General features: G+C 34.3%; 1 long non-coding RNA gene across 4 annotated transcripts in view; it reads left to right on the top strand.

Moving 5' to 3' along the window:
• Nucleotides 1-7,379: 7,379 nt before the first annotated feature.
• LOC132015336 (uncharacterized) overlaps nucleotides 7,380-14,319 on the top strand; it is a 123,224-nt gene continuing 116,284 nt past the window's right edge. For all 4 annotated transcript variants that reach the window (XR_009403627.1, XR_009403629.1, XR_009403624.1 and 1 more), the window contains exon 1: nucleotides 7,380-7,467. This is a non-coding gene — a long non-coding RNA (uncharacterized LOC132015336). The remainder of the gene's footprint in view (nucleotides 7,468-14,319) is intronic.

Genomic DNA, 14,319 nt, shown 5'->3' with positions numbered 1-14,319 from the left:
TTTGAAATCTCAGAATCCAGTTTCACAAGCCTCTATGGTACAATGGTATTTACTCCAGAAAATCAATTTTCAATATACTATCTATATGAACTAATCCAGTACAAACCCAAACCTTTAATTTTATAGATATACCATTATATTTATTCAGTGTAGAGTTAGTGGTTACACACATATACACATATGTGTATATATGTGTATGTGTGTATATGCAAATATAAAAATCTAATGAAACACTATCAAATTTTTCTATTACACTGGAACAAATATGTAGGATTCTCCTTATAGAACTTATAGCACAAAAGGTAAAAGTGTACTCTCCAAAGGGGAAAGAGGCAAGAAAAGAAAAGAAAAGAAAACAAAATTTAAAAAAAAAGAAACGGTGGGCGCCTGGGTGGCTCAGTGGGTTAAGCTGCTGCCTTCGGCTCAGGTCATGATCTCAGGGTCCTGGGATCGAGGCCCGCATCCGGCTCTCTGCTCAGCAGGGAGCCTGCTTCCCTCTCTCTCTCTCTGCCTGCATTTCCGTCTACTTGTGATTTCTCTCTGTCAAATAAATAAATAAAATCTTTTAAAAAAAAATGGCAACAAAAGATTCAGATTGTTATTTTCTCTCTTTTTTATGATAAGAATGCTGAAAATATTCTGCGAAGATGCTGACCATGTTCCATTAGTTTGGGGACGTGTGTACACTTTTCTTTCCTCAGCTTTGAATCACCTTGAAAAATATTTCCTGAAGATAAGTCATAATAAACAGAAAAGGAAACATGTCGGTAGATGCGTATGTGTGTGCCTGCTTAGTCTGCTTAACTAGGTTCATGTTTGGTTTTGTTGCTGTGAGGACTTTGGTTTTTATTGTTGTTGTTGTTGTTTTGTTTAGTTTTGTTTTGTTTCTGTTGTTTGTTTGTTTGTCACCGTCCTCCAAACCAGAAAAAAGTAAGCGACTGGCTCCCTGGCAGGCGGGCACAGGGACCTCGTTTCCCAGGTCTTTCTCAGGACCTGCAATACTGAGCTTCATTATTCCACCTAGAAACCACAGACTCCTGGTGGGACTCACATCAGTTTGGTAAAGTGACCTTTCGCTTCTTAATCCACCTTCAAATGACCACGGCTGAGGAGAGCCGGGAGGGACAACAACGCAGTCATTAGCAGAAAACCGGGAGATATTCCAACCTAATACTCCAGCACTGTTCACTTTGCGGCAAATGAGCCATTCTGGGCTCATTCTGGGCTCATTTGGGAGGCTTTCTTCCCAGATGCGAATACTCTGATACCGGAGCCCAGGCGAAGTGAGGAGAGCCGACTGAACTTCTTTCTGGTGTCTAGCGAGTGTGGGAGCTGGTGTGAGGTCCTGTTCCTATGGTAGGCACGTTTCTGGATTAGGTCCATGTGCTTTGGTATACCTGATTTCCTTGCATGAATGCCCCAGAAAATTTACCAGAAATGCAAGTAAGGTAGTAATAGATACAATCCTTGAGAAAGGAACAAATATAAAGGTCATTGACTTCTTACTTTTCTCTGGCACATTTTCCTAGCAGACTTCCTCTGCCTCCTTTTGCTGTCTGTCCCCCGCCCGGGGCCCACATACAGGGCAGCCCTTCTCATGTTAAATCCTTCCTAAAGTAGATCATAACCTTCACCGTAGGAAACATGTTCTTTGTGCTCTCACCTCCTTGCAATTAGAGCCTGCTTGTACCTGGTACTCTGCAGTGCTGGGCCATTATGAAAACAAGAAAACACTGTTTTCTCTATTCTCTACCCAGAGACTATCTCATTTGACTGCTGTTTCAAAAGAAACCTTGTAAATGCAGATGGGAAAATAAATGAACAAAACATAATGTGTAACCAGCCATTCTTTATTTATTGACTAAACATGTAATCAGTTCTTTGTTTTGCAAAGACAGTTACTGGTTTTGATTCTCAAAATTTCTCTACAAAAGAAAAGAAAACATCAAACCGTTCCTCTGGTTTCACCAGTTGTATAATTAAGAAACCGCCAATATCCGTACACAATTAACGGTTTTCTTCTCACACCTTTTGCCTGGGTATTTAATCACAATATAGATTTGTAAAGAATAAGTTTAGAAGCTGAAAGATCATTTAAAATATAATCATGCTAGTAAAGGATTTAATTTCAAAACCAGGAAAAACATTTTTGAAATGTTATAACAAGTATGCTATGAAATTAAAAAAAAATTTTCAGAAAGTCATTATTTTCAACAGAGCCAGAAATCAGCCTATTTTAGATATAATTTAAGCTGTCCCTTGCTAATTAGCAGCTAAGAGACCCTCATCACTATTATGATACCCATCCCAGGATGAGATTAATAAAATAGCAAAATAATAATAAAACTGGATTAATATAACCTATCTGGTCCATATATATTCCTGGGTAGTATGGCTTTCCGCAACAACATGGTCCCTTTGAAGGCAAGTAAAAAAGGGGTGGATGGGAAATACAGATATGACCATATGTATAATACATACATACATGATTGTTTAATTTATTAATTTTCCTCTTCACTGTAGTTTTAGGAAATGCTTAAGACTGTAAAATGTAAAATATAACAAAGTAACAAAAATTACAAGTGGAAAAAGAGAAATATAAACAATAGTTCTAGAATTGAGGCTTAGACATGTGTTAAAACTGACTAGTATACGAATTCCCCCATGCTATTATGTCTGTTCTCTACCACTAACAAAATATATGCATAGGCAAATATATATAACCAGATTCACTCTTTTCCTGTACTTGTTAGTTTCCCATACCTGTAAACCTCCAGTTGCTATTTATTTCAACAACAAAGTTTCAAAACTACTGATATTTTAATCTCCTAAAAATCTTAGACAATATATTTATGTTCTTATGTTAGCAAGATACTAACAACACAAATAATTAAAAAAAATAATTATCAAAATAGGCAAGAGGAGTAGCTGATCATAGATAATATAACAAACATGTTAAAAATTCTCATATCACTTATAATTCAGAAAACACAATTCAAAATCACATTGAGACAGTATTTTATAGGTCAAAATTTAAAAAGGGAAAAACTGGCATTAATAATTGATGGCAAAGATATGTTGGAGCAAAACCCCTTACTTGGAGAGTAAATTGGTATAAACACTTTGATGAGCACTTTATCTATATCATCTAATATAGAAGATGTGTATCTCCCTTGAGCCAGTACTTTTTCTCCTAGATATCTAGCCTAACAAAACTAAAGTTTATGAGTTTGTAAGAGGTGTTTAAGAATGCTCATGGCAACAAACATAATTTTCATAACAAAAGAAACAAATTATCAACAGAAAAGCAGAAATATAGAATATGTGATACATATAGCATCTTCTTTCAGTAAGGTATACATGGGAATTCAGTATAGCCCATGACATTAGTTAACAAAAGGTAAATGTTTTAATATGGATTTTCTCAAAAACGTTATATTTAGTAAAAATTTTGTAAGTTACTGAAAATATAATATGTGTGTGTGTGTTTCTGTCATCATTTAAAATATTTCAAAAACATGAAAACAATACTATATATTTATATGGAGGCATAAATATGTGCTATTTGTAAATTTTGTAAATGCTGTACTCTGCTTTCCATTTAGTGTCTTTGGGAATCTTTGGTGTATAATGGGCACTCAGCAAATATTGTTTACATTAATAAGTTTTGGCCTATTAAATAATAACCAATGTAGGATATGGTTAATTCTGGGGAGAAAGGGAGAGAGGTAATAGTATGATGAAGGGTGTCCCACTGGCCTTTTCTTCCTATATTTGTAGGTTTTGTTTCAATTAATACACACACACACACATATATATGTATATGTATTATATATATAATACTCTGAAATAATAATAGAGAGGGCTTGCTGTGTATTATGAATTTTTATATATTTAAATATTTGTTAGGAATTTTTAAAATACATATTTAAAGTAATTCACAATAAAGAAAGTAAAGTTATACAAGCAAACAAATGAATATTTAATGAATAAAAAGAAATGAAAAGGGAAAACAGATTTCACCTTTCTATGAAAAACAAGGATATTTTATAAATTGAAGAGGTCTGGATTAAAATGTAGTGAGTTTTTCATTTTGCTTCTTTTTATCTTTCTATTTTATTTTATTTTATTTTATCTTTTTTAACAGAACCTGGATGGACTTTGCCTGGTATACTAAGAAACTTACTTATTGGATGAGCGATAAAGGAATATACATTTACAACCTCTTTTAAGTATGTCATCTGCTGGTTTGTTTTTCAAACCCAACAAATCCATCTATGTGCCATGCTCCCAGAAGTAATATAGTGAGACTTGATTAGTAGAAACCAGTCCCTTTCCCTAAAAATAGATTGACTTTTCTGTACAGGAAGAGGAATTCCACAATGCAAAATAAAATATTCAAATTAAAAGGTCTTTAACATATGTCAGCAGTGTATATGTATTGCAACCTTTCCTAAAAATAAGAATCCAGCCAGTGTACATCTGACTCATCCAACAATTTCTCTTTAGTCCAAAGCAGAACCATGAAAGTATTATCTTAGTAATAAAATATATTCAACTACCTTGAATGTCATTTAAAAATCTTCAACAGCAATAAAAACATTTTAAATCATTTTATAGCATATTCCATTTCATAATAGTAGCAGCCATTTCTCTACTTACAGTGTATTTAATTTTACATATCAATAAATGTCTTCTAAATTTTTAGATATAGTCATATTATGTAGTTTTCCATTCACTTATAATTTAGATTATGAAAATTAAGTGGATTTGTTTGCATCTCAGAACAAATTAGAAGCAAAACAAATTACATGATCTGAGATTTTTTAAAATTTTAATTAATGCCATCGAAGTACTTGATCCTGACATTTAAGTACTTCAGCTCATTGATGATTCATTCAACATATTAACAACAGGATAGTAAGTGCCAAAAGCTGAGAATGCAAGTAGAGATTTATGCTTGTTTGCAGGCAAGCATACATAAAAAGTTAACAATTAAATCAATTGTTAATGCAGAAGTTCATTCAGAATTTAAAAATTAAAAAAAATGATTTAAAAAATAGTAATATAAAACTATAAAATAGCATGACTAGAAAATATTTTTAAAATATTTTAAAAGAAAGGGTAGATTGACTACTTTTCTCTAACATTATTTGGATTTTAGATGCTTACATTATTTAACTCTAGTATCTTCAAAATCCTATGAAGGTAACATTTCTCTGTACCATTTCCACTGGGGGGAAATAGTCCTTTAGTTAATCATGGGATGAATTTATAGTTTACATCTGTATACACTGACAGAGCACATATTAGATGTTAGATCATGTGCCCAGTACTGGAGAGACAATGAAATAAAGCCTACTCATTGGTGTTTGGTGAATTTGACCTTATGCAGAGGATACGCATTTAAAAAGATTATGTCAATGCAATGTGGTAGAAGCTGTAAGAATTTATACACAGGATGCTACAAAAGTGAAGAGAAAAATTTACTCTACATAGGGAACATTGGCTCCCAATAGAGTAAGTCTTCCTTTTATCAAGAATGTTAACACAACCTTGGGTTGAAAATTGTTGTGTCATTTTATATCAGATTTCCACATAATTCCTATTACCTAATCAGCCAAAAACATAGGCAGAATTTTACTTTTTCTGTCAGTATATATAACTTTGCTGCCTATTGGTTTCTTTCCTCTGAAAAGAAAGAGTCTCTCTGTCTCTCTCTCTCTCTCTCTCTCTTTTTTTTTTAATTTTATTTATTTATTTGTGAGAGATAGAGAGCACGCACAAACAGGAAAAGTGGCAGGCAAGGCGGAGAGAGAAGCAGGTTCCCTGCGGAACAAGGAGCCGGATGTGGGACTCGATCCCAGGACACTGGGATCATAGCATGAGCTAAAGGCAGCGGTTTAACCAACTGAGCCACCCAGGCATCCCAGAAAGTCTCTTTAATTATAAATTTCCCATATTTCATTTGTTGTCCTGACATACTGACCAGCTTGGAGATTTCTTCTCCTCATAGAGGCCTGTTTACTACACTGAGTCATGAATAAATTATTTCTTTGTCTCCGGATATTTCCATGCCCTTCATTCAAATTATGCACCATTCTCATTAATTCATAATTAATTTCTAATCATTCTGAGCAGGAAATTATTTTTTAACTTATTTCATCATTTTTCCCACTAAGATCTTCTCAGGTACTTCAGAAATTTACATTTTTGAAACAGAAGATTCCATTTCATTGGTGCCTAACACGTTTTTGAATGAACAAAATAACAAAACATCTTTAGGAATAATAGCTTATCCACTCTTTTGTATGGTAATAACTATAGCATCCATTCCCCCCCATGGCTTATGATGTTTTTAATTTTGATTTATGAAAATTTGACATCATCAACCTATGCTATCATTGCTATAAAACTGTCAGTTGCTTTTTGTGGAATTTTGAATTAAAAAATTAGGTTGTAATTATATATATATATATAAAACTTTACTTTTTAGAGCAGTTTTAGATTCACAGTAAAATAATTGAAAGGAAGGTACAGAGATTTCCCACATCCCCCTGCCTCCATTCATGCATAGCCCACTCCTCACCAAAGTGATACCTTTATTATATATATATATATATATTTTTTTTAAGATTTTATTTATTTGACAGACAGAGATCACAAGTAGGCAGAGAGGCAGACAGAGAGAGGGAGGAAACAGGCACCCTGCTGAGCAGAGAGCCTGACGCTGGGCTCGATCCCAGGACCCTGAGATCATGACCTGAGCCGAAGGCAGAGGCTTTAACCCACTGCACCACCCAGGCCCCCCCGTGATCCCTTTCTTATAATTGATAAACTATATTGATACATCGTAATCACCCCAAGTCCATAGTTTGCAAGGTCCCATTGCTCTTTCACCTATGCAATAATATTAATTTATAAGGGCATGTAAAGCAAAACCATGCAGACCTAATGAAACTTACATAGAAATTTGCCTTCATTGCAATTTGCCCTCCAGTTTTCTAAGTCTAAACCCAAATATTCAGTTCCCGAGTCTAAACCCAAATATTCAGAATGTACATGGAATTTAAAAAATAATGCTTATTATTTAGTTTATTTTAAGCACATAAAACAAGCATAAATATTATTGAAAGATTACTAAATCCTTAATTATCGTTTTAAAAGATGTGCCGATAATGAAATTTCCATTATTCAATATTTCATTAAAAGGTCTAATTAAAATGATTTACAATCTCTAATTAAAGTTCTAGGAAGACAAGCATCATACAGTTCCTAACAACAATGAAGTAAAACAGGATGAGTAACAAACATGAACCCGTGATGCAGAAATTATAAAGACCCATTTTAACCAACAGGGAGTGTTATTAGTCTGCTCAGGCTGTGGCTTCAACAACAGAAATTAACTTCCACACGGTTCTGGAGGCTGGAAATCTAAGATCAAGGTAGCAGCAGAGTTGGTGTTCGGTGAGTCCTCTCTTCTTACATTGAAGTTGGTTGCCTTGTTGCTGTGGATATGTGGGATGAGGGAGAGAGATCTATAGTTCCTCTTCCTTTCAGGATACCAGTCCTGTTTGATTAGGTGTCAACTCTTACGATCTCCTCTAATTTTAATTACCTCTTTAAAGGTACTATCTCCAAATATAGTCATCTTGGGTGTAAGGATTCAACATATGAATTTTGGAAGGCTTTGATCTCATGCAGTAGTCGAATATTCAGTTTTAGAAACTTTTGTGTTATAATTTTAAGCATAAACTTTAAATATTTTGCAGAGGGCAGTAGATAAAACCCATGTACATATTAATGTATTATATCTACCTTACTATTTCTCGTGTAATAGTCCAAGAAATAGTCCAAGAAAATAGTGGCAAGAAACCACTACTCTACTATTGTTCTCTAAAGGGTTATAACTATGTCCCATATTTAGAGGAGTCAGAAAAAAGAAATGACAGATTAGAGTGTGCATCTAGTTGGAATATCACTGGACCTCTTTAAACAATCTATTTTCTTAATATGTCTGCCTTGAGATAATGTTTCAGTATAGTGTACCTTATGAATTACAAAGCTCGTGCTGAAAGTGCGAACAACTATAATGGATAAGTAACTCATTTATCCAGTACTCTTTTTATTCAAGGAGCCATATATTTTCTAGTCAATACAAGTTCCGTTCATTCAGTGGGTCTGAGATAAGCTACTTCTTCTTCCATTCCTTGCATAATATGCAGATAACATGACCCCAAAATGGACTATCCCCCCTTATACTCTTCTTCCCTTATAAGTCCTTTTTTCATGTATCAGTACTAATAAATTCTGATCCCTTCTTGAGCTTTGAGTCATTATGTCAGCTGGGCTTGCCATGTACCTGTATTAATCTAGCAGATCAGCTGACGACTGTATAATCTTGTATGCCCTCATTAACAGGTCTGCTGGTTGAAAGGCTGTCAGCTGGGGTCACGGGGGCAACTGGGTCACCACATGCCTCTCATCATCCAGCAGGCCGTTTACATGGAAACACAAGGGTTTTAAGAGCAGCAGAAGAAAATCCTGATCAGTTAGCACTTGTTAAGGCTCTCCTTATATCATATCTGTTGTCCATTAGCAAATAAGAGGGTAAACCCTAATCACTACAAGAAGATGTGGACTTAAAAAAAAAAAGGTATGAACAGTATGGGACATTACTGTAATCATATACACAGCAGGGAGGAGTTGGCATCACTGAAGCATTTTGCCCAAGTAGAAGGTACATATCTGGGAAAAGCTTAGAAACCAGATTGGGGTTAGATAGAGAAACCAGATGGTAAAATACCAGATTAAGAAATATACAAATTATTCTGAGTGCTGTGAAGTGTGTAAACCTGGTGATTCACAGACCTGTACCCCTGGGGATAAAAATATATGTTTATAAAAAATAAAAAATTAAAAAAATTAAAAATTAAAAAAATTAAAAAAAAAGAAATATACAAATTATCAGTGGAGAGCTGAAAAATTAGAGGAAGTCCAAAAAATTGCTCTTCTGACATCAACTACAAGTCATTAGGGGGGTTACTAACACAACCCTAAGTTTCATTAATTTTCTAGAATGACTCATAAACCTTACTAAAAAGTATGATACTCATGGTTATGGTTTATTATAGCCAGAGGATACCTATTTATATCCATCAAAGGAAGAACAAATACAGTCGAGTCTAGGAAAGTGCCAGTTATGGAACTTTCAGTTGTTTTCTCTCTGTGGAACTATGGACAGTGTTATTTTTTCATTAAGGATGCATGATTATATACAGAGTATTGTCAATCATGAAAGCTCACCTAAGCTTTGATGTCCAGATATTTATTGGGGCTCCACCAAATAAGCATAGTTGACTGACCACATGACCAGTCTCAGACTCTTGCCCCTTGGAGGTCAAATAGATACCACACGACCTAAAGTCTCCATGCTCAGTCACATGGTCAGACTAGCAAGACGAGGAAGATAAGACACTCTACCAAACATGACACATGCTTTCCATTCATTCTGTTTATTTGGAAAACAATACAGTAACTATAATAATTTTAAGGGGATCACTCTGGAAATAAATGATGGGAGATTAGTGTGTTTTATGGTAAGCAACATAATGATCCCCCAAAATATCCATGTCCTAATTTTCCAAATCTTTAAATATAGCAAAAGAGACTTTGCAGATATAATACAATTCAGGAACTTTTAGATGGGGGGATTATTCTGGTTTATTTGGGTAAGCCCTATTTAGTCACATTAGATCATATTATTCCTGATCAGAAAGATTTGAAGAGAGGTAGATCTGATCATTACTGCTTTGAAAATGGAGGAAAAGGGCATGAGCCAAGGAATGTGGTGGGCTCTAGAAGTTGGGAACAAGTCTCAGGTTACAATCAGGAAGAAACTGGGACCTCAGTCCTACAACTACAAGGAAATAATTCTGCTAACAGTCCAATTGAGCAGAAAATAGATTCTTCCTTAGAGCCCTCAGAAGGAGCATAGTAGTTCTGCTGACACATTTAGTTTAGCCTATTTAGACACATGTCCTACTTACAACTACAGACACAAAGTTAAATTGAAAAAAAAACCAAACAAACCCCAAAGTGTGTTAAGTTGCTAAGTTTGTGCCAGCCTTCGAAAGCCTAATGAAGGTGTCAGTGTTGGAATGTATACTACCTTCATATTAGAAGCTAATTGCCTAAAATTAAATATTCATATTTTGGTATTATAAATAATATTAGGTCTTTGTCTCCTGTTCCTGGTACAGAACTCCTAAAACCCTTCAAATTTCCTGAGAGATCAGGAGTGTCTGTTATTCATAAGGAGTCACTTTTGGGTACATCTGAGTTTAGGTGGCTTCAGGATGGGGCTGGTGACCAAAAAGACCAAATGATTAGATGGTTAGAACGTTCAGCTCCCCCCTGACTCTGGGAAGAGGAGGAGTTGGGCTACAGATTAAGCTTTATAAAAACTCTGAACAAGGAGACTTGATGCCCTTTTAGACTGATGTGTCCACCTGCTGGGAAGGTGACACCTCAGTTCTGTGGCTTCTGGATCTCATCCTATGTACCTCTTCCTCTGACTATTCTTTATAATACTCTTTACAGAAAGTTGTTAAATGTAAGTAAGTGTTGCTCTTGAGTTTTGTGAGCTGCTCGAACACATTAAGCACACCCAAGGAGGAGGTCATGGGAACCTCCCGTTTATATATAACCAGTTGCTGAGAAGCATATGTGACAATCTGGGTGTGTGATTGGTGCTGAAATGTGGTGGGGGGTGGCAATCTTGTTGTACCATGTCTTCAAATTGTGGGAGCTCATGTCTGTAGGCAGATAGTATCAGAATTGAGTAAGATTATAGGACACCCAGTGAGTGTCTGCTGAGAATTGGAGAATTGCTTAGTGGTGATGAAAAACACAAAACACCTAAGAATTGAAGTCCATAGATGTTTCTAAGTGATACACCTGGAGATCTTTCAAAGCCTTCTAGTTCACATATACCAAATTAGCATATTAGTTTCCACATACCAAACTTAGAAAATATAGTTTGATAGATATTGAATATAAAATTAGTAGAGAAGAGTAAAGAGAAGTTTCAGTGCAGATGTTGGGCAGTTGTCTAGGTTCTTCCATAGGAAAGACATCACTCTCCCTCCCATACACTCAGAATGCATCTCACTCCAGGTCCTGCTCTAGAGCCATGTGATTATTTCACGGATGGTACTAGCCTAAAATTAATGTAATTTCTCTGTGCATTTCTCCATCAAAAGGGATTGGTCCAACTTAGAACATTCAATTTGTTGTCCAGGATTCGTAGTTGATGTTTGGAGTGAGGTAATTTTTCTTCTGAATGGTTTGCCTTACAAATGTGTGGACTAGAGCAGTGCAAGTTATTTCACTGCCTCAGGAAAAACCACCTGATTCTGAAAGTTTCATATTCAAAAAAAAAAAAAAAAAGAAAAGAAAAGGGAAAAAAAAGGCAGTATCAGAAGATAAAGCAAAACAGAGTCAAAGCATAGAGCTAAACAAAGGAATGCAAAAATTAAAAACTCTAAAGTATGTATGATTCTTTGAAATTACTTCCCCTTATTATTTAAACTAGCTTCATTGGGTTTTCAGTCAATTCTAGGAGAATTTGGTATTTTCGGATTTGGGACTTTAGGGTCAGTCCTCAATAGCTGGATTTAAGCATAATAAAATTACAAATGCCATATTTATCATATAATGGTAGCCATAGAAATAATTAAGAAAATGACAAAGGAAGTTACTTCTAGTAACTGAAAGTCTACCCACCTGTATTGTTCTACGCTTGCCCTAAAGCACCATCCCAGCCAGGAAATAAGCCCTGATTCTTAAGGGCATGTTGGATCCTCGTCTTGTGTTTCCTTAGTACTCTGCTTGTATTCATATTATATTATATATTTATTACTAGTATTGTATTACATAATTTCACAGAAACTGGAGGTTTCTTTTGGTATAGTTGTCTCTCGCATTTAAATAGACTGAACTAGTTAGGATATAAAGCACCTATTAGTGTCTGACATACAGAAGGTGTTGAACTACCATGAAAAAATAAATATGACCCACTTTCCATTTCCTGCATTAAGCTAATCTTCCCATGTACAGATCTTTTAGAAACAAATCTATAAGGCATTTGCCAGTCTCTGAAGCTTGCCTAGGCACTCTGAGGTAGAGAGACTTTGAGAGATTTGTCTAGGACTCTCAAGGTGGCTGTTTCCACATTGAGCGTTTTACTACTTATTCAAGATACTTTTAATTCAGCCAGATTATTTATAGAGTGTCATCAAAAGCTTCAAAGGCCTCATTGCCTATCATACTTATATATACTTCTCACTTAGGAGAAAACTTCTAAGCTCACTTTCAGTTCTGTTTTGCTTATTCAAAGAGACCTAGAGCTATAGAGGTTTTTACATTAAAAAAGGGAATGATAAGGAATATGTGTGTCAAGTAACCTGAATATAGATGCTGGAGTTTTTTCTTAGTTTCATTGCTTTTGCTCTGTTATTGCTATTATTTCTTTTTTTTTTTTTAAACAAAGAAACTAACTGACAAATGAAAAAATCCAAGTTATTAATGAAAGAAAGATCATTCAAATAGAGAAAGGGAGGACCATGCTTCAGACTTCTTTCAGTGTAAAACATTAGCAATCCCAAGTTTGAGATTCAAATGTGGTGTAATAGTTTTTTACAACAAGACTTTAAGGGTAAATAGCTTGTTAAAAATTATATAATCACATAGGTCTATTCTGAGCTAATAATGAAGATAGAGAAGACATGAATAATACAGAGCTTGAATTTCAGAATCTTAAAATAGGAAAAGGAGAAAGTGTGAATCCAGTTTATATTTAATAAAAATCTATAAAATAACTTTATGATTTTTTTCTAAAAGGAACTTTCAGATTATGTGTGTGTATATACATATATATGTGTATACATATTATATATCTATGTATATATATTTCTAGTACTTTTAATTCTTTTTTGTATTTTCCTGTTTAGTTTTTTCTAACTTCATAGAGCTGTTTTGTAATAGGAGAATGAATGATTGTCTCCTATTTTGTTTATACTGGGAAATTTCATTTGCATGGAGTTTATTTACATATTTTATAAAATTCAATAACCCCTTGGTTCATACATTAGTGATTATTTCCATTGATATTTAAAATATTTTTAGTTTTAAAATAAAATTTAAAAGCAAAATAAGATACAGTGAGTTAAATATTTTGAGTTCATGCCTGAGAGAGAAAGAGAAATATCCCCAAACAAATTTGTGTAGCTCCATTTACCTTAGTTATGCTTCTATAACTATTCTATTCACTACTTTCTTAACTAAGTCTCTTCCTGTTTAAATGAAGGCTTATGTTTTCCAAAAGCAGTTTTCTTTCTCCTTTTATCCCTATATTGGCAAAGGGATGATATGCTAACATTTAAAAAGATAAAACATGACAATGATAAACCTAACAATCAGACACAAACATCTGAGATAGAAAGAGGGCAAAATTTTAAGTGGCATGAAGTGAAATTAAATAATCCCAGTGTATCTTTAGCAAGTCTCCACTAAAATCACTATAATAAATGTTAAGCCAGTAATTTTGGAGCAAACATTTAAGAAAAAAATTACTTTCTTTAATTTTCTTTATAAATTTTCTTTAACAAAGCTAGTGTTATTTGCTTATGACCAAATCTATGTTAATTAACTTGTGTTTGCTTTTTAGCAAAATGCATATAAAATTATTTTCTTTTTTTTTTAACTTTTTATTTATTTTTTTATTTTTTATAAACATATAATATATTTTTATCCCCAGGGGTACAGGTCTGTGAATCGCCCGATTTACACACTTCACAGCACTCACCAAAGCATATCTTGCTTAGCGAAATAAGTCAAGCGGAGAAAGACAACTATCATATGATCTCCCTGGTATGAGGAAGTGGTAAAATTATTTTCTAAAAGAAAAGCATTTTCCAAATTATAATCAGTTACGCCCATATTTGTGTTAATCAGCTTCTACTGTAAGTTATTTTGATGGTTTATCTCTTGTTATCTGACCTGAGCAATCTGGACAAAATATCTTCTAACTTGGCCAAATTTTAGTCAGTCTTCTTTCTTCCCCACAGGTCTTTGGATCTTGACTTGTCCTTGAACTTAAGAAAGTATTGGAATTAAGAACAACCCCTCTTAGATGGGCACTCCCGAAAACTGACTGCCCTCAGGGAAAAACATTACTAGATCAACTATGAGATCATACCATCTGTTCATCCTTCTTCCCACACATCCCTTTTTAGCCTACTTTACTCCTTACACAAG

The sequence above is a fragment of the Mustela nigripes genome, chromosome 1, assembly GCF_022355385.1.
Source record: "Mustela nigripes isolate SB6536 chromosome 1, MUSNIG.SB6536, whole genome shotgun sequence".
Lineage (NCBI taxonomy): Eukaryota > Metazoa > Chordata > Mammalia > Carnivora > Mustelidae > Mustela > Mustela nigripes.
Note: the sequence above shows the minus strand (reverse complement) of the source record. Positions and strands in the feature narration are given on the sequence as shown.